A 21,584-nucleotide genomic window follows, 5' to 3' on the forward strand; every position below is an offset into this window, starting at 1 on the left:
ACTGAGCATCATAAAGGTCATGTCTCATCAGTAAATATTCAATCAATCTATTACAACACTAAAACAGCAGCTATAACAGGATTAATAGTAGTCTATACACACACAGTCACAGACACAGTCTCCAGGACACAGTCTACACAGGATAGTAGTCTATACAGGACACACACACAGAGACACAGTCACACAGGATAGTAGTCTACAGGATAGTAGTCACACAGGACACAGAGTCACATAGGATACAGTCACACACACACAGAGACTACAGGACACACTATACAGAGACACAGAATATATAGGATACAGTCTATACAGGATACAGACTATACAGGATAGTAGTCACATAGGATAGTAGTCTATACAGGATACTCTAGATCCATTAAACACACTGGAGTCTATATAGGATAGTAGTCTATATAGGATCTCCCAGGATAGTAGTCTATATCTCTATAGGTAGTAGTCTACTCTATCTATATAGGATCTAGTCTATACAGGATGTCTCTCTATACTCTAGTCTATACTCTCTCTATATAGGATAGTCCTCTATCTGTAGTCTCTCTCTCTTTCTAGGATCTCTCTATCTCTCTCTCTCTCTATCTCCCTCTAGTCTCTCTCTGGATCTAGTCTATCTCTAGTCTATCTGGATCTCTCCCTCTGGATCTGTCTCTATGGGATCTCTCTCTCCCAGGATCTCTCACTGTCTTTCAATTAAAATGGCTTTCTTGCTTTTTAAATGTCATATTATTGGCTATGTACAGTAAATAGTTAAAGTACACTCTCTGTCTCTGTCTCTAGAGAGAGTCTATATAGGATAGAGTCTATATAGGATAGTAGTCTATTAGTAGGGCAGAATGTAACTCAGTGACTAGCAGCCTATAGCGTGCTGGGATCGAGTTTCTTCCTGTCTGTAACAGATGGGATAGTCTGATCTGACCAACACAGACTGGATCTCAGCTTTTAATGGCAGCCTCTCTACCAGCTATCACACGCAGCTGTTTCATTTCACAGGATGTTATGACCGACATAGACTGACACAACAACTCCGGACTGGATGATCCGACCCTCGGGATGCCTGGGAGGTGTTCCCATGGTCTCTGCTTGAACAGTGGCGCTGAATACAAAGGAGACGGGGACGAGAGGGAGACGAGAGGAGACGAGAGGAGACGAGAGGACCGTAACACCGCCACCTCTCTCCCGTAGCCTGGGAGAGTGTTCCCATGGTCTCTGCTTGAACAGTAGATAGATAGACAGGAGACAAGAGGAGACGAGAGGAGACGAGAGGAGGACGAGAGGAGACGAGAGGAGACACGAGAGGACTAGAGGATATAGGACCGTAGTCTATACCGCCACCTCTCTCCCGGACAGCCTGTGAGGTGTTCCCATGGTCTCTGCTTGAACAGTAGATAGATAGACAATAGAAAGGAGACGAGAGGAGACGAGGGAGACGGAGGACCGTAACACCGCCACCTCTCTCCCGTAGCCTGGGAGGTGTTCCCATGGTCTCTGCTTGAACAGTAGATAGATAGACAATAGACAGGAGACAGAGGACTATATAGGATAGAGACACAGACCACCTCTCTCCCGTAGCCTGGAGGTGTCTATACAGGATAGAACAGTAGATAGATAGACAGGAGACAGGAGACACAGAGGAGACGAGAGGATACGTAGGACTATAGAGAGACGAGAGGAGACGAGGAGACGAGAGGAGGTCTAGACAGGGAGGAGACGAGGAGGATAGGACCGTAGCCGCGTGAAGCGATGAACAGATAGACATGGAGGTGGATTTTAAAGACATTTGTTGTTGTTTATCCAAACCCTGACAGACTGACCATGCCGTCGCTGTGGAAACGGGTGACCTTTTCCTTTGCCGCTCTGCTCTGCGTGCTCTCTGCCACTCTGCTGCTGGTTGCCCTGGCGACCGGATGGGTCAGCGGGAGGATCCTGTGGATAGTACCGGGGCAGAGCTGGTCAGCGCCAACTGTTCTGAACTGGACAAGTTCACCGGACACATCTACTACGGGCTGTTCCAGGGTCAGAAGACTAGGAGGTGTGGACTGGAAACCCTAGCGCCAAGATATACAGTAAGGGGATATCTACTACAGACTGTTATGGGGATAGTATCTACTACAGACTGTTATGGGGTATCTACTACAGACTGTTATGGGGATATATCTACTACAGACTGTTATGGGATATATCTACTATAGACTGTATCTACTACAGGACTGTCTATGGGGGGACGATCTACTACAGACTGTTATGGGGATATATCTACTACAGACTGTTATGGGATATATATCTACAGACTGTTATGGGGATATATCTACTACAGACTGTTATGGGGATAGTATCTACTACAGACTGTTATGGGATAGTATCTACTACAGACTGTTATGGGGGGTATCTACTACAGACTGTTATGGGGATATAGTCTACTACAGACTGTTATGGGATAGTATCTACTACAGACTGTTATGGGGGTATCTACTACAGACTGTTATGGGGGATATATCTACTACAGACTGTTATGGGGATATATCTACTACAGACTGTTATGGGGATATATCTACTACAGACTGTTATGGGGATATATCTACTACAGACTGTTATGGGGATATATCTACTACAGACTGTTATGGGATATCTACTACAGACTGTTATGGGGATATATCTACTACAGACTGTTATGGGATATATCTACTACAGACTGTTATGGGATATATCTACTACAGACTGTTATGGGGATATATCTACTACAGACTGTTATGGGACACAGTCTATGCGGATATATCTACTACAGACTGTTATGGGGATATATCTACTACAGACTGTTATGGGATATATCTACTACAGACTGTTATGGGGATATATCTACTACAGACTGTTATGGGGATATATCTACTACAGACTGTTATGGGGATATATCTACTACAGACTGTTATGGGGGGTATCTACTACAGACTGTTATATAGGATATAGGGTATCTACTACAGACTGTTATGGGGATATATCTACTACAGACTGTTATGGGGATATATCTACTACAGACTGTTATGGGGATATATCTACTACAGACTGTTATGGGGATATATCTACTACAGACTGTTATGGGGATATATCTACTACAGACTGTTATGGGGATATATCTACTACAGACTGTTATGGGGATATATCTACTACAGACTGTTATGGGGATATATCTACACAGACATGGGGATACTCTACTACAGTTATGGGGATATATCTACTACAGACTGTTATGGGGACACATCTACTACAGACTGTTATGGGGATATATCTACTACAGACTGTTATGGGATATATCTACTACAGACTGTTATGGGGATATATCTACTACAGACTGTTATGGGATATATCTACTACAGACTGTTATGGGGGGTATCTACTACAGACTGTTATGGGGATATATCTACTACAGACTGTTATGGGGATATATCTACTACAGACTGTTATGGGATATATCTACTACAGACTGTTATGGGGGATATATCTACTACAGACTGTTATGGGGATATATCTACTACAGACTGTTATGGGGGATATATCTACTACAGACTGTTATGGGATATATCTACTACAGACTGTTATGGGATATATCTACTACAGACTGTTATGGGATATATCTACTACAGACTGTTATGGGGATATATCTACTACAGACTGTTATGGGATATATCTACTACAGACTGTTATGGGATATATCTACTACAGACTGTTATGGGATATATCTACTACAGACTGTTATGGGGGATATCTACTACAGACTGTTATGGGGATATATCTACTACAGACTGTTATGGGGGATATATCTACTACAGACTGTTATGGGGATATATCTACTACAGACTGTTATGAACACAGATATATCTACTACAGACTGTTATGGGATATATCTACTACAGACTGTTATGGGGATATATCTACACAGACTGTTATGGGGATATATCTACTACAGACTGTTATGGGGGATATCTACTACAGACTGTTATGGGGATATATCTACTACAGACTGTTATGGGGGATATATCTACTACAGACTGTTATGGGGATATATCTACTACAGACTGTTATGGGGATATATCTACTACAGACTGTTATGGGGATATATCTACTACAGACTGTTATGGGATATATCTACTACAGACTGTTATGGGGATATATCTACTACAGACTGTTATGGGGATATATCTACTACAGACTGTTATGGGGATATATCTACTACAGACTGTTATGGGATATATCTACTACAGACTGTTATGGGGGGTATCTACTACAGACTGTTATGGGATATATCTACTACAGACTGTTATGGGGATATATCTACTACAGACTGTTATGGGGATATATCTACTACAGACTGTTATGGGGGGGATATATCTACTACAGACTGTTATGGGATATATCTACTACAGACTGTTATGGGGATATATCTACTACAGACTGTTATGGGGATATATCTACTACAGACTGTTATGGGGGGGTATCTACTACAGACTGTTATGGGATATATCTACCAGACTGTTATGGGGATATATCTACTACAGACTGTTATGGGATATATCTACTACAGACTGTTATGGGGATATATCTACTACAGACTGTTATGGGATATATCTACTACAGACTGTTATGGGGATATATCTACTACAGACTGTTATGGGGATATATCTACTACAGACTGTTATGGGGATATATCTACTACAGACTGTTATGGGATATATCTACTACAGACTGTTATGGGGGATATATCTACTACAGACTGTTATGGGGATATATCTACTACAGACTGTTATGGGGATATATCTACTACAGACTGTTATGGGATATATCTACTACAGACTGTTATGGGGATATATCTACTACAGACTGTTATGGGATATATCTACTACAGACTGTTATGGGGATATATCTACTACAGACTGTTATGGGATATATCTACTACAGACTGTTATGGGGGATATATCTACTACAGACTGTTATGGGGATATATCTACTACAGACTGTTATGGGCCACTCTACTAGACTGTTATGGGATATATCTACTACAGACTGTTATGGGGATATATCTACTACAGACTGTTATGGGGATATATCTACTACAGACTGTTATGGGATATATCTACTACAGACTGTTATGGGGATATATCTACTACAGACTGTTATGGGATATATCTACTACAGACTGTTATGGGGATATATCTACTACAGACTGTTATGGGGATATATCTACTACAGACTGTTATGGGGATATATCTACTACAGACTGTTATGGGGGATATATCTACTACAGACTGTTATGGGGATATATCTACTACAGACTGTTATGGGGATATATCTACTACAGACTGTTATGGGGATATATCTACTACAGACTGTTATGGGGGGATATATCTACTACAGACTGTTATGGGGATATATCTACTACAGACTGTTATGGGGATATATCTACTACAGACTGTTATGAGGATATATCTACTACAACTGTTATGTGGATATCTACTACAGACTGTTATGGGGATATCTCTACTGGTTGACTGTGTTATGGGATAGAGTTATGTTATGGATATATCTACTACAGACTGTTATGGGGATATATCTACTACAGACTGTTATGGGGATATATCTACTACAGACTGTTATGGGATATATCTACTACAGACTGTTATGGGGATATATCTACTACAGACTGTTATGGGGATATATCTACTACAGACTGTTATGGGATATATCTACTACAGACTGTTATGGGGATATATCTACTACAGACTGTTATGGGGATATATCTACTACAGACTGTTATGGGGATATATCTACTACAGACTGTTATGGGGATATATCTACTACAGACTGTTATGGGGGGATATATCTACTACAGACTGTTGTTACTGTTATGGATATATCTACTACAGACTGTTATGGGGATATATCTACTACAGACTGTTATGGGGGGATATATCTACTACAGACTGTTATGGGGATCTGCACTATATCTACTACAGACTGTTATGGGATATATCTACTACAGACTGTTATGGGGATATCTACTACAGACTGTTATGGGGATATATCTACAGATATATCTACTACAGACTGTTATGGGGATATCTACTACAGACTGTTATGGGGATATATCTACTACAGACTGTTATGGGGGGATATATCTACTACAGACTGTTATGGGGGGTATCTACTACAGACTGTTATGGGATATATCTACTACAGACTGTTATGGGGATATATCTACTACAGACTGTTATGGGGATATATCTACTACAGACTGTTATGGGGGATATATCTACTACAGACTGTTATGGGGATATATCTACTACAGACTGTTATGGGATATATCTACTACAGACTGTTATGGGGATATATCTACTACAGACTGTTATGGGGATATATCTACTACAGACTGTTATGGGGATATATCTACTACAGACTGTTATGTGGATATATCTACTACAGACTGTTATGGGGATATATCTACTACAGACTTATGTTATCTGGGGGTATATCTACTACAGACTGTTATGGGGATATATCTACTACAGACTGTTATGGGATATATCTACTACAGACTGTTATGGGGATATATCTACTACAGACTGTTATGGGGATATATCTACTACAGACTGTTATGGGGGGTATCTACTACAGACTGTTATGGGATATATCTACTACAGACTGTTATGGGGATATATCTACTACAGACTGTTATGGGGATATATCTACTACAGACTGTTATGGGGATATATCTACTACAGACTGTTATGGGATATATCTACTACAGACTGTTATATATCTACTACAGACTGTTATGGGATATATCTACTACAGACTGTTATGGGGGGTATCTACTACAGACTGTTATGGGGATATATCTACTACAGACTGTTATGGGGATATATCTACTACAGACTGTTATGGGATATATCTACTACAGACTGTTATGGGATATATCTACTACAGACTGTTATGGGGGGATATATCTACTACAGACTGTTATGGGGATATATCTACTACAGACTGTTATGGGGATATATCTACTACAGACTGTTATGGGGATATATCTACAGACTGGGATATATGGGATATATCTACTACAGACTGTTATGGGGATATATCTACTACAGACTGTTATGGGGATATATCTACTACAGACTGTTATGGGATATATCTACTACAGACTGTTATGGGATATATCTACTACAGACTGTTATGGGGATATATCTACTACAGACTGTTATGGGGATATATCTACTACAGACTGTTATGGGGGATATATCTACTACAGACTGTTATGGGGATATATCTACTACAGACTGTTATGGGGATATATCTACTACAGACTGTTATGGGGATATATCTACTACAGACTGTTATGGGGATATATCTACTACAGACTGTTATGGGGATATATCTACTACAGACTGTTATGGGGATATATCTACTACAGACTGTTATGGGGGATATATCTACTACAGACTGTTATGGGGATATATCTACTACAGACTGTTATGGGGATATATCTACTACAGACTGTTATGGGGATATCTACTACAGACTGTTATGGGGATATATCTACTACAGACTGTTATGGGGGATATATCTACTACAGACTGTTATGATATATCTACTACAGACTGTTATGGGGGATATATCTACTACAGACTGTTACTACTACAGACTGTTATGGGGATATATCTACTACAGACTGTTATGGGGGATATATCTACTACAGACTGTTATGGGGATATATCTACTACAGACTGTTATGGGGATATATCTACTACAGACTGTTATGGGGATATATCTACTACAGACTGTTATGGGGATATATCTACTACAGACTGTTAGACTATTCTACTATGTTAGGATATATCTACTACAGACTGTTATGGGGATATATCTACTACAGACTGTTATGGGGATATATCTACTACAGACTGTTATGGGATATATCTACTACAGACTGTTATGGGGATATATCTACTACAGACTGTTGGGGGGGATATATCTACTACAGACTGTTATGGGGATATATCTACTACAGACTGTTATGGGGGTATGGTATCTACTACAGACTGTTATGGGGATATATCTACTACAGACTGTTATGGGATATATCTACTACAGACTGTTATGGGGATATATCTACTACAGACTGTTATGGGGATATATCTACTACAGACTGTTATGGGGATATATCTACTACAGACTGTTATGGGATATATCTACTACAGACTGTTATGGGGATATATCTACTACAGACTGTTATGGGATATATCTACTACAGACTGTTATGGGATATATCTACTACAGACTGTTATGGGGATATATCTACTACAGACTGTTATGGGGGGATATCTACTACAGACTGTTATGGGGGATATCTACTACAGACTGTTATGGGGGGTATCTACTAGAGACTGTTATGGGATATATCTACTACAGACTGTTATGGGGATATATCTACTACAGACTGTTATGTGGATATATCTACTACAGACTGTTATGGGGATATATCTACTACAGACTGTTATGTGGATATATCTACTACAGACTGTTATGGGGATATATCTACTACAGACTGTTATGGGATATATCTACTACAGACTGTTATGGGGATATATCTACTACAGACTGTTATGGGATATATCTACTACAGACTGTTATGGGGATATATCTACTACAGACTGTTATGGGATATATCTACTACAGACTGTTATGGGGATATATCTACTACAGACTGTTATGGGGGATATATCTACTACAGACTGTTATGGGGATATATCTACTACAGACTGTTATGGGATATATCTACTACAGACTGTTATGGGGATATATCTACTACAGACTGTTATGGGGATATATCTACTACAGACTGTTATGGGGATATATCTACTACAGACTGTTATGGGATATATCTACTACAGACTGTTATGGGATATATCTACTACAGACTGTTATGGGGATATATCTACTACAGACTGTTATGGGATATATCTACTACAGACTGTTATGGGGATATATCTACTACAGACTGTTATGGGATATATCTACTACAGACTGTTATGGGGGGGTATCTACTACAGACTGTTATGGGGGGTATCTACTACAGACTGTTATGGGATATATCTACTACAGACTGTTATGGGGATATATCTACTACAGACTGTTATGGGGATATCTACTACAGACTGTTATGGGATATATCTACTACAGACTGTTATGATATATCTACTACAGACTGTTATGGGATATATCTACTACAGACTGTTATGGGGATATATCTACTACAGACTGTTATGGGGGATATATCTACAGTCTTTGTATGGGGATATATCTACTACAGACTGTTATGGGGATATATCTACTACAGACTGTTATGGGGGGGATATATCTACTACAGACTGTTATGGGGATATATCTAGTACAGTGTCCTACTACAGACTGTTATGGGGATATATCTACTACAGACTGTTATGGGGATATATCTACTACAGACTGTTATGGGGATATATCTACTACAGACTGTTATGGGGGGTATCTTTGTCTGGTCTACAGACTGTTATAATAGGGGGATATATCTTTGTCTGGTTAGTCAGTGTATCTACTACAGATAATATGGGGATATATCTACTACAGACTGTACATAAACATATATCTACTAGACTGTTATGGATATACTAACCTAACCCTGGACCAGACTACATAAACTACTAACAGACCAGTTATAAACATATCTAACCCTAACTGTTATGGGGATATATCTAAACAGACTGTTACCCTAGATATATCTACTAAACAGACTAACCTATGGGGATATATCTACTACAACTGTTAGACCAGTATATCTACACCTTATGGGGATATATCTACTACAGACTGTTAGACCATATATCTACTAACAGACTGTTATGGGGATATCTAGATATATCTACTAAACAGAACCTAACCCTAGACCTACTACAGACTGTTACATAAACATAACCCTACAGACTGTTATGGGGATATATCACCTAACCCTAACTGTTACCAGGGATATATCTACTAACTGTTATAATACATCAACTAACCTAGACTGTTACATATATCTACTACAGACTGTACATAAACACCTAACCCTAGACCAGTTATATCTACTAACCTAAACACCATATATCTACTACCCTAGACTGTTAAACATATATCTAACCTACAGACTGTTATGGGATATATCTAACTGTTACCTAACCTGTTATGACCATATCTACTACAGACTGTTATAAACACCTAATCTAACTGTAACCTAGACACAGACTGTTATGGGGATATATCTACTACAGACTGGGTACATACACCTAACCCTAGACCAACATGAAACCTAACCTACTACTAGACTGTTATGGGATATATCCTAACTATAGACCAGTTATGGGGATAACTACTACAGACTGTTATGGGGATATATCTACTAACAACTGTTATAGACCAGATATATCTAAACAGACTGTTATAGGGATATATCTACTACCTGTTATGGGGACTATACACTACAGACTGTTACCAGTATCTAAACACCTAAACTGTTATGGGGTATCTACTACAGACTGTTATGGGGATATACCTACTACAGACTGTTAAACACCTAGGGGAACCTACTAGACTGTTATAAACACCTAACCCTAGACTGTTATGGGATAATCTACATACAGACTGTTATAACCCCTAGACCAGTACATAAACTACAGACTGTATGGGGGGTATATCTACCAGACTGTTATGGGGGGTATAACCCCTAACCTACTACAGACTGTTATGGGGGGTATACCTACTACCTAGACACTGTTATAAATATCACCTAACCTAGACCCTATATCTACCTACAGACTGTTATGGGGATATATCTAAACACCTAACCCTAACTACTAGACTGTTATGGGGATATATAAACACAGACTGTTATGGGGACCTAATATCTACAGACTGTTAACCTAGGGATATAAACACCAGACTGTTACCCTAGACCAGTATCATAAACACCTAACCCTATGACCAGTACATACTAACCAGACCTAACCCTACTACAGACTGTTATGGGGACATATACTACTACAGACTGTTATGGGGATATATCTACTACAGACTGTTATGTACATATATCTACACCTAACAGACTGTTACCAGTGGGATATCTACTAACAGACCTTATGACCAGATATATCTACTACAGACCAGTACATAAACACCTATCTACACAGACTGTTATAATATATCTACCCAGACTGTTATAAACACCTATATCTACTACAGACTGTTATGGGGATAAATCACTAACCCTAGACCAGTACATAAATACCTACTACAGACTGTACATATATCACCAACTGTTAGACCAGATATATCTACTACAGACTGTTATGGGATATATCCTAACCTAGACTGTTATGGGGATATATCTACTACAGACTGTTATGGGGATATATCTACTAACCTGACCAGTACTGTTTTATGGGATTTATTTACTGTATGACTGTTATGAACATATATCTACTACAGACTGTTAAAGGGGATATATCAAAAGTCACAGACTGTTATAAATATAGACTACTACAATATACTGTTATGGTGACTCCCTATGCTACCCATGGTGGTTAGAGGATATATCTAAACCACTGTTATGGGGATATATCAATGGAAGACTGTTATGGGGAATAAAAATACAGACTGTTAGGGGCAAAATAAAACTAAAAACTGTTCATAAGAAACTAGCTCCCTATCTACACAGAAAATATATCTACTACAGACTGTTATGGGCAAGCTACTCCAGAAAATTGGAACGAAATATATCTACACCAAGACTGGAAGTCTTCCGACTAGCTTGGAAGGACGGGGATATATGCTAGTACCGACTGTTAGAGCCCTTACTGCTGCTCTTGAGACTGTTATCCTATTTTTCTAACTGTTATGAGGAAAATAAGAACAATCAGAAATTCCTGGGGATACTGTCGCAAAGCTAACTGTTAAAAAGCAGCATTCCCCAAGAGAGGATGGCTATTCTACTACAGACTGTTAGTGATAAATTCATGAACTTTTTGAGGAAAAGATTATGATTATTAGAAATCTACAAATTTACGGACTCCTCTTTAAACTGTTATGGGGATTCTCCTAAACCTCAGTTGTCCTGAGTCTGCACAACTCTGCCAGGACCTAGGATCAAGAGAGACGCTCAAGTCTTTTAGTACTATATCTCTTGACACAATGATGAAAATAATCATGGCCTCTAAACCTTCAAGCTGCATACTGGACCCTATTCCAACTAAACTACTGAAAGAGCTGTTATGTGCTTGGCCCTCCTATACAACTAATAAACGGATATATCTATCCACTGGATATGGGATAAACTCACTAAAAGTGGCAGTAATAAAGCCTCTCTTGAAAAAGCCAAACCTTGACCCAGAAAATATAAAAAACTATCGGCCTATATCGAATCTTCCATTCCTCTCAAAAATTTTAGAGAAGGCTGTTATGCAACTCACTGCCTTCCTGAAGACAAACAATGTATACAAATGCTTCAGTCTGGTTTTAGACCCCATCATAGCACTGAGACTTTGGCACTTGACTGACACGAAGGTGGTAAATGACATTTTAATGGCAACGGTTATGAGGCTCTGCATCTGTCCTCGTGCTCCTAGACCTTAGTGCTGCTTTTGATACCATCGATCACCACATTCTTTTGGAGAGATTGGAAACCCAAATTGGTCTACACGGACATGTTCTGGCCTGGTTTAGATCTTATCTGTCGGAAAGATATCAGTTTGTCTCTGTGAATGGTTTGTCCTCTGACAAATCAACTGTAAATTTCAGTGTTCCTCAAGGTTCTGTTTTAGGACCACTATTGTTTTCACTATATATTTTACCTCTTGGGGATGTTATTCGAAAACATAATGTAAACTTTCACTGCTATGGGGATGACACACAGCTGTACATTTCAATGAAACATGGTGAAGCCCTAAAATTGCCTCGCTAGAAGCATGTGTTTCAGACATAAGGAAGTGGATGGCTGCAAACTTTCTACTATTAAACTCGGACAAAACAGAGATGCTTGTTCTAGGTCCCAAGAAACAAAGAGATCTTCTGTTGAATCTGACAATTAATCTTAATGGTTGTACAGTCTGTCTCAAATTTAAAACTGTGAAGGACCTCTACAGTGTTTAACTCTGGACCTGATCAGATCTTTGAAGAACATATCAAGACCATTTCGAGGACAGCTTTTTTCCATCTACGTAACACTGCAAAAATCAGAAACTTTCTGTCCAAAAATGATGCAGAAAAATTAATCCATGCTTTTGTCACTTCTAGGTTAGACTACTGCAATGTTCTATTTTCCCTACAGACCTGGATAAAGCACTAAATAAACTGTTTAGTGCTGAATACGGCTGCCTTTAGAATCTGACTAGAACCAAAAAAATTTGATCATATTACTCCAGAATTGCTAGCCTCTCTACACTGGCTTCCTGTCAAAGCAAGGGCTGATTTCAACCATACTAAACTAACCCTACAAACATTACATGGGCTTGCTACTACCTATCTCTCTGATTTGGTCCTGCCGTACATACCTACACATACGCTACGGTCACAAGACGTTAAGCCTCCTAATTGTCCCTAGAATTTCTAAGCAAACAGCTGGAGGCAGGGCTTTCTCCTATAGAGCTCCATTTTTATGGAACGGTCTGCCTACCCATGTCAGAGACGCAAACTAGGTCTCAACCTTTACCCTAGACCAGTACTGAAGACTCATCTCTTCAGTGGGTCATATGATTGACACCTAGTCTGGCCCAGGAGTGGGAAGGTGAACGGAAAGGCTCTGGAGCAACGAAACACCTTGCTGTCTCTGCCTGGCCGATTCCCCTCTTTCCACTGGGATTCTCTGCCTCTACCCTGTTACGGGGCTGAGTCACTGGCTTACTGGGGCCTACATAAACATGCCGTCCCTGGGGGTACGTCACCTGGGTGGGTTGATTCACTGTTGTGGTCGGCCTGTCTGGGTACATAAACGCCCCCTTGGGTTGAGACTGTGGCGGAGATCTTTGTGGGCTATACTAACCTTGTCTCAGGATGGTAAGTTGGTGGTTGAAGATATCCCTCTAGTGTGTGGGGCTGTGCTTTGGCAAAGTGGGTGGGGTTATATCCTTCCTGTTTGGCCCTGTCCGGGTGTGTCCTCGGATGGGGCCACAGTGTCTCCTGACCCCTCCTGTCTCAGCCTCCAATATCTTATGTGCATTAGTTTGTGTTGGGGGGCTAGGGTCAGTTTGTTATATCTGGAGTACTTCTCCTGTCCTATTCGGTGTCCTGTGTGAATCTAAAACACCTCTCTAATTCTCTCCTTCTCTCTTTCCAGTTTCTCTCTCTCGGACCAGACCTGAGCCCTAGGACCATGCCCCAGGACTACCTGACATGATGACTCCTTGCTGTCCCCAGTCCACCTGGCCATGCTGCTGCTCCAGTTTCAACTGGCCTGGGCCCTAGGACCATGTCCCAGGACTACCTGACATGATGACTCCTTGCTGTCCCCAGTCCACCTGGCCATGCTGCTGCTCCAGTTTCATCTGTTCTGCCTTACTATTATTCAACCATGCTGGTCATTTATGAACATTTGAACATCTTGGCCACGTTCTGTTATAATCTCCACCCGTACAGCCAGAAGAGGACTGGCCACCCCACATATGCTCTCTCTAATTCTCTCTTTCTTTCTCTGTTGGTGGACCTGAGCCCTAGGACCGTGCCCCAGGACTACCTGACATGATGACTCCTTGGTGTCCCCAGTCCACCTGGCCATGCTGCTGCTCCAGTTTCAACTGTTCTGCCTTACTATTATTCAACATGCTGGTGGTTTATGAACATTTGAACATCTTGGTCATGTTCTGTTATAATCTCTACCCGGCACAGCCAGAAGAGGACTGGCCACCCCACATAGCCTGGTTCCTCTCTAGGTTTCTTCCTAGGTTTTGGCCTTTCTAGGGAGTTTTTCCTAGCCACCGTGCTTTTACACCTGCATTGTTTGCTGTTTGGGGTTTTAGGCTGGGTTTCTGTACAGCACTTTGAGATATCAGCTGATGTACGAAGGGCTATATAAATAAATTTGATTTGATTTGATTTGATTTGTGTGTCCCCAGTCTTCCCTACTCTGGTACAGACCCTGAATACAGGTCTCTATGTGATGGTGATAGTCTTCCTGTTGGTGGCCGTGGGGTTCACTCTGCTCAGCCTCTCATTCTCTATCTGTGTGTGTGTGTGTGTGTGTGTGTGTGTGTGTGTGTGTGTGTGTGTGTGTGTGTGTGTGTGTGTGTGTGTGTCCAGTCTTCCCTACTCTGGTACAGACCCTGAATACAGGTCTCTATGTGATGGTGATAGTCTTCCTGTTGGTGGCCGTGGGGTTCACTCTGCTCAGCCTCTCATTCTCTATCTACAACGCACGCAAGGTAGGGGCTCTGGTAGGGGCTCTGGTAGGGGCTCTGGTAGGGGCTCTGGTAGGGGCTCTGGTAGGGGCTCTGGTAGGGGCTCTGGTAGGGGCTCTGGTAGGGGCTCTGGTAGGGGCTCTGGTAGGGGCTCTGGTAGGGGCTCTGGTAGGGGCTCTGGTAGGGGCTCTGGTAGGGGCTCTGGTAGGGGCTCTGGTAGGGGCTCTGGTAGGGGCTCTGGTGGTGGGGCTCTGTGGTGTGAGGGGCGATGATGTGTGTTTGGTGTTGGTAGTCTGTATATCTGTGTGTGTGTGTGTGTTATAGTGTATATCTGTGTGTGTGTGTGTGTGTGTGTGTGTGTGTGTGTGTGTGTGTGTGTGTGTGTGTGTGTGTGTGTGTGTGTGTGTGTGTGTGGTGTTATAGTGTATATCTCTGTGTGTGGTGTTATAGTGTATATCTGTTTGTGTGTGTGTGTGTGTGTGTGTGTGTGTATGTGTCTGTGTGTGTGTGTGTGGTGTTATAGTGTATATCTGTGTGTGTGTGTGTGTGTGGTGTTATAGTGTCTGTGTGGTGTTAGTGTATATCTGTGTGTGTGTGTGTGTGTGTGTGTGTGTGTGTGTGTGTGTGTGTGTGTGTGTGTTATAGTGTATATCTCTGTGTGTGGTGTTATAGTGTATATCTGTGTGTGGTGTGTGTGTGTTATATCTCTGTGTGTGTGTTATAGTGTATATCTGTGTGTGTGTGTATAGTGTGTGTGGTGTTATAGTGTATATCTGTGTGTGTGTGTGTGTTATAGTGTATATCTCTGTGTGTGTTATAGTGTATATCTCTGTGTGTGTTATAGTGTGTGTGGTGTTATAGTGTATATCTCTGTGTGGTGTTATAGTGTATATCTCTGTGTGGTGTTATAGTGTATATCTCTGTGTGGTGTTATAGTGTATATCTGTGTGGTGTTATAGTGTATATCTCTGTGTGGTGTTATAGTGTATATCTCTGTGTGGTGTTATAGTGTATATCTCTGTGTGGTGTTATAGTGTATATCTCTGTGTGGTGTTATAGTGTATATCTCTGTGTGGTGTTATAGTGTATATCTCTGTGTGTGTGTGGTGTTATAGTGTATATCTCTGTGTGGTGTTATAGTGTATATCTCTGTGTGGTGTTATAGTGTATATCTCTGTGTGGTGTTATAGTGTATATCTCTGTGTGTGTGTTATATAGTGTATATCTGTGTGTGGTGTGTGTATAGTGTATATCTCTGTGTGGTGTTATAGTGTATATCTCTGTGTGTGTGTGGTATAGTGTATATCTCTGTGTGGTGTTATAGTGTATATCTCTGTGTGGTGTTATAGTGTATATCTCTGTGTGTGTGTGTGTGTATCTCTGTGTGGTGTTATAGTGTATATCTCTGTGTGGTGTTATAGTGTATATCTCTGTGTGTGTGTGTGTTATAGTGTATATCTCTGTGTGGTGTTATAGTGTATATCTCTGTGTGGTGTTATAGTGTATATCTCTGTGTGTGGTGTTATAGTGTATATCTCTGTGTGGTGTTATAGTGTATATCTCTGTGTGGTGTTATAGTGTATATCTCTGTGTGGTGTTATAGTGTATATCTCTGTGTGGTGTTATAGTGTATATCTCTGTGTGGTGTTATAGTGTATATCTCTGTGTGGTGTTATAGTGTATATCTCTGTGTGGTGTTATAGTGTATATCTCTGTGTGGTGTTATAGTGTATATCTCTGTGTGGTGTTATAGTGTATATCTCTGTGTGGTGTTATAGTGTATATCTCTGTGTGGTGTTATAGTGTATATCTCTGTGTGGTGTTATAGTGTATATCTCTGTGTGGTGTTATAGTGTATATCTCTGTGTGGTGTTATAGTGTATATCTCTGTGTGTGTGTGGTGTTATAGTGTATATCTCTGTGTGGTGTTATAGTGTATATCTCTGTGTGGTGTTATAGTGTATATCTCTGTGTGGTGTTATAGTGTATATCTCTGTGTGGTGTTATAGTGTATATCTCTGTGTGGTGTTATAGTGTATATCTCTGTGTGGTGTTATAGTGTATATCTCTGTGTGGTGTTATAGTGTATATCTCTGTGTGGTGTTATAGTGTATATCTCTGTGTGGTGTTATAGTGTATATCTCTGTGTGGTGTTATAGTGTATATCTCTGTGTGGTGTTATAGTGTATATCTCTGTGTGGTGTTATAGTGTATATCTCTGTGTGGTGTTATAGTGTATATCTCTGTGTGGTGTTATAGTGTATATCTCTGTGTGGTGTTATAGTGTATATCTCTGTGTGGTGTTATAGTGTATATCTCTGTGTGGTGTTATAGTGTATATCTCTGTGTGGTGTTATAGTGTATATCTCTGTGTGTGTTATAGTGTATATCTCTGTGTGGTGTTATAGTGTATATCTCTGTGTGGTGTTATAGTGTATATCTCTGTGTGGTGTTATAGTGTATATCTCTGTGTGGTGTTATAGTGTATATCTCTGTGTGGTGTTATAGTGTATATCTCTGTGTGGTGTTATAGTGTATATCTCTGTGTGGTGTTATAGTGTATATCTCTGTGTGGTGTTATAGTGTATATCTCTGTGTGTTATAGTGTATTATAGTGTATATCTCTGTGTGGTGTTATAGTGTATATCTCTGTGTGGTGTTATAGTGTATATCTCTGTGTGGTGTTATAGTGTATATCTCTGTGTGGTGTTATAGTGTATATCTCTGTGTGTTATAGTATCTCTGTGTATATCTCTGTGTGGTGTTATAGTGTATATCTCTGTGGTGTTATAGTGTATATCTGTGTGTGTGTGTGTGTGTGTGTGTGTGTGTGTGTGTGTGTGTGTGTGTGTGTGTGTATCAGGTTCCCTACCAGAGTGTGGTGTTATAGTGTATATCTGTGTGTGTGTGTGTGTGTGTATCTCTGTGTATCAGGTTCCCTACCAGAGTGTGGTGTTATAGTGTGTGTGTGTGTGTGTGTGTGTTATCAGGTTCCCTACCAGAGCATTAAAGGCCCCACTGGACTCTACATCTGGAACACCATGGCAGGTTACACACACACTCACACACACACACACACACACACACTCTGTGTGGTGTTATAGTGTATATCTCTGTGTGGTGCACCCCACTACACACTGTGTGGTGTTACACATATCACTGTGTATCTTGGTAATGCCACCAGGGTGAATGTTCCTTGTTTCATTGTGGGGACTACCTTGGCATTGTGGGGACTACCTTGGTAATGTGGGGACTAACTTGGTAATGTGGGGACTACCCTGGTAATGTGGGGACTACCCTGGTAATGTGGGGACTATCCTGGTAATGTGGGGACTACCTTGGTAATGTGGGGACTATCCTGGTAATGTGGGGACTACCTTGGTAATGTGGGGACTATCCTGGTAATGTGGGGACTACCTTGGTAATGTGGGGACTACCTTGGTAATGTGGGACTACCTTGGTAATGTGGGGACTACCTTGGTAATGTGGGGACTACCTTGGTAATGTGGGGACTACCTTGGTAATGTGGGGACTACCTTGGTAATTTGGGGACTACCTTGGTAATGTGGGGACTATCCTGGTAATGTGGGGACTACCTTGGTAATGTGGGGACTACCTTGGTAATGTGGGGACTACCTTGGTAATGTGGAGAGTACCTTGGTAATGTGGGGACTACCTTGGTAATGTGGGGACTATCCTGGTAATGTGGGGACTACCTTGGTAATGTGGGGACTACCTTGGTAATGTGGGGACTACCTTGGTAATGTGGGGACTACCTTGGTAATGTGGGGACTACCTTGGTAATTTGGGGACTACCTTGGTAATGTGGGGACTACCTTGGTATTGTGGGGACTGCCTTGGTAATGTGGAGACTACCTTGGTAATGTGGGGACTACCCTGGTAATGTGGGGACTACCCTGGTAATGTGGGGACTACCTTGGTATTGTGGGGACTACCTTGGTAATGTGGGGACTACCTTGGTATTGTGGGGACTACCTTGGTATTGTGGGGACTACCTTGGTATTGTGGGGACTACTTTGGCAATGTGGGGACTACCCTGGTAATGTGGGGACTACCTTGGTAATGTGGGGACTACCTTGGTAATGTGGGGACTACCTTGGTATATTGGGGACTACCTTGGTAATGTCCACTAGGGTGAATGTTCCTTGTTTCATTGTGGGGACTACCTTGGTATTGTGGGGACTACCTTGGTAATACCCACCAGGGTGAATGTTGTTTCATTGTGGGTACTACCTTGTTATTGTGGGGACTACCTTGGTATTGTGGGGACTACCTTGGTAATATGGGGACTACCTTGGTAATGTCGGGACTACCTTGTTATTGTGGGGACTACCTTGGCATTGTCGCGACTACCTTGGTAATGTGGGGTATACCTTGGTAATGTGGGGACTACCTTGGCTTTGTCGCGACTACCTTGGTAATGTGGGGCATACCTTGGTATTGTGGGGACTACCTTGGCATGTGGGGACTAACCTTGGTAATGTGGGGACTACCTTGGTATTGTGGGGACTACCTTGGTAATGTGGGGACTACCTTGGTAATGTGGGGACTACCTTGGTAATGTGGGGACTACCTTGGTAATGTGGGGACTACCTTGGTATTGTGGGGACTAACCTTGGTAATGTGGGGACTACCTTGGTAATGTGGGGACTACCTTGGTGATGTGGGGACTACCTTGGTATATTGGGGACTACCCTGGTAATGTGGGTACTACCTTGGTATTGTGGGGACTACCTTGGCATATTGGGGACTACCTTGGTATTGTGGGGACTACCTTGGTATTGTGGGGACTACCTTGGTAATGTGGGGACTACCTTGGTAATGTGGGGACTACCTGGTAATGTGGGGACTACCTTGGTAATGTGGGGACTACCTTGGTAATGTGGGGACTACCTTGGTAATGTGGGGACTACCTTGGTATTGTGGGGACTACCTTGGTATTGTGGGGACTAACCTTGGTAATGTGGGGACTACCTTGGTAATGTGGGGACTACCTTGGTATTGTGGGGACTACCTTGGTAATGTGGGGACTACCTTGGTATTGTGGGGACTAACCTTGGTAATGTGGGGACTACCTTGGTATTTTGGGGACTACCTTGGTAATGTGGGGACTACCTTGGTAATGTGGGGACTACCCTGGTAATGACCCAGGAGGATGGTAATACACATCACACACACCACCTGACACCATCTCTTATCTCCTCCCCCATCTCCTCTCCTCTCCTCTCCTCTCCTCTCCTCTCCTCTCCTCTCCTCTCCTCTCCCTCTCCCTCTCCCTCTCCTGGGGACTCCTCTCCTCTCCTCTCCTCTCCCTCTCCCTCCTCTCCCTCCTCTCCTCTCCTCTGGTAATGGGGGACTCTCCTCTCCTCTCCTCTCCTCTCCTCTAATCTCCTCTCCCTCCCACTCCCATCTCCTCTCCTCTCCTCTCTCCCTCTCCTCTCCTCTCTCTCTCCTCCTCCTCTCCTCCCTCTCCTCTCTCTCCTCTCCTCTCCTCTCCTCTCCTCTCCTCTCCTCTCCTCTCCTCTCCCTCTCCCTCTCCCTCCCTCTCCCTCTCCTCCAGGGGTGTTTGGGTCGTTAGCCGTCCTGTGTTTCTTAGCAGCTGTCAGACATCATCGGTTAACGGAACGTGTCTCTAACTACCAGGAGACTCTTTTCCATTTCTCCATTCTGGATGAGCGACTGGATTGGTCCTTCTGGCTGGGCGTGGCCAGCGTCGCTACGCACGGTGTGGTGTGTGTTGTCGTGGCAATGAGCCGGATCAAACTGCCCAAACCACAGAACAAGAAACAGTCCGAGCAGCCAACTGTCACCGCTGAAGTCCTCATGTACTGACACACACACACACACACACACACACACACACACACACACACACACACACACACACACACACGTTAGTGGGACATTATCCACTAGCCTGCTGTAATCTACACTGGGTCTATCTACTGTCTATAGAAACTGTAATCTACACTGGGTCTATCTACTGTCTATAGAAACTGTAATCTACACTGGGTCTATCTACTGTCTATAGAAACTGTAATCTACACTGGTCTACTGTCTATAGAAACTGTAATCTACACTACACTGGGTCTATCTACTGTCTAT

The 21,584-nt window shown here is 41.9% G+C and overlaps 1 protein-coding gene and 1 pseudogene across 1 annotated transcript in view; one reads left to right on the top strand and one right to left on the bottom strand.

Moving 5' to 3' along the window:
• Positions 1-21,584, bottom strand: part of clrn2 (clarin 2) — a 133,063-nt gene that overhangs the window by 24,892 nt on the left and 86,587 nt on the right. The window lies entirely within an intron of this gene.
• On the top strand, positions 1,743-21,523 carry LOC135571055 (clarin-2-like; annotated as a pseudogene).

This window comes from Oncorhynchus nerka, unplaced genomic scaffold (assembly GCF_034236695.1).
Source record: "Oncorhynchus nerka isolate Pitt River unplaced genomic scaffold, Oner_Uvic_2.0 unplaced_scaffold_822, whole genome shotgun sequence".
In the NCBI taxonomy this organism is placed as follows: domain Eukaryota; kingdom Metazoa; phylum Chordata; class Actinopteri; order Salmoniformes; family Salmonidae; genus Oncorhynchus; species Oncorhynchus nerka.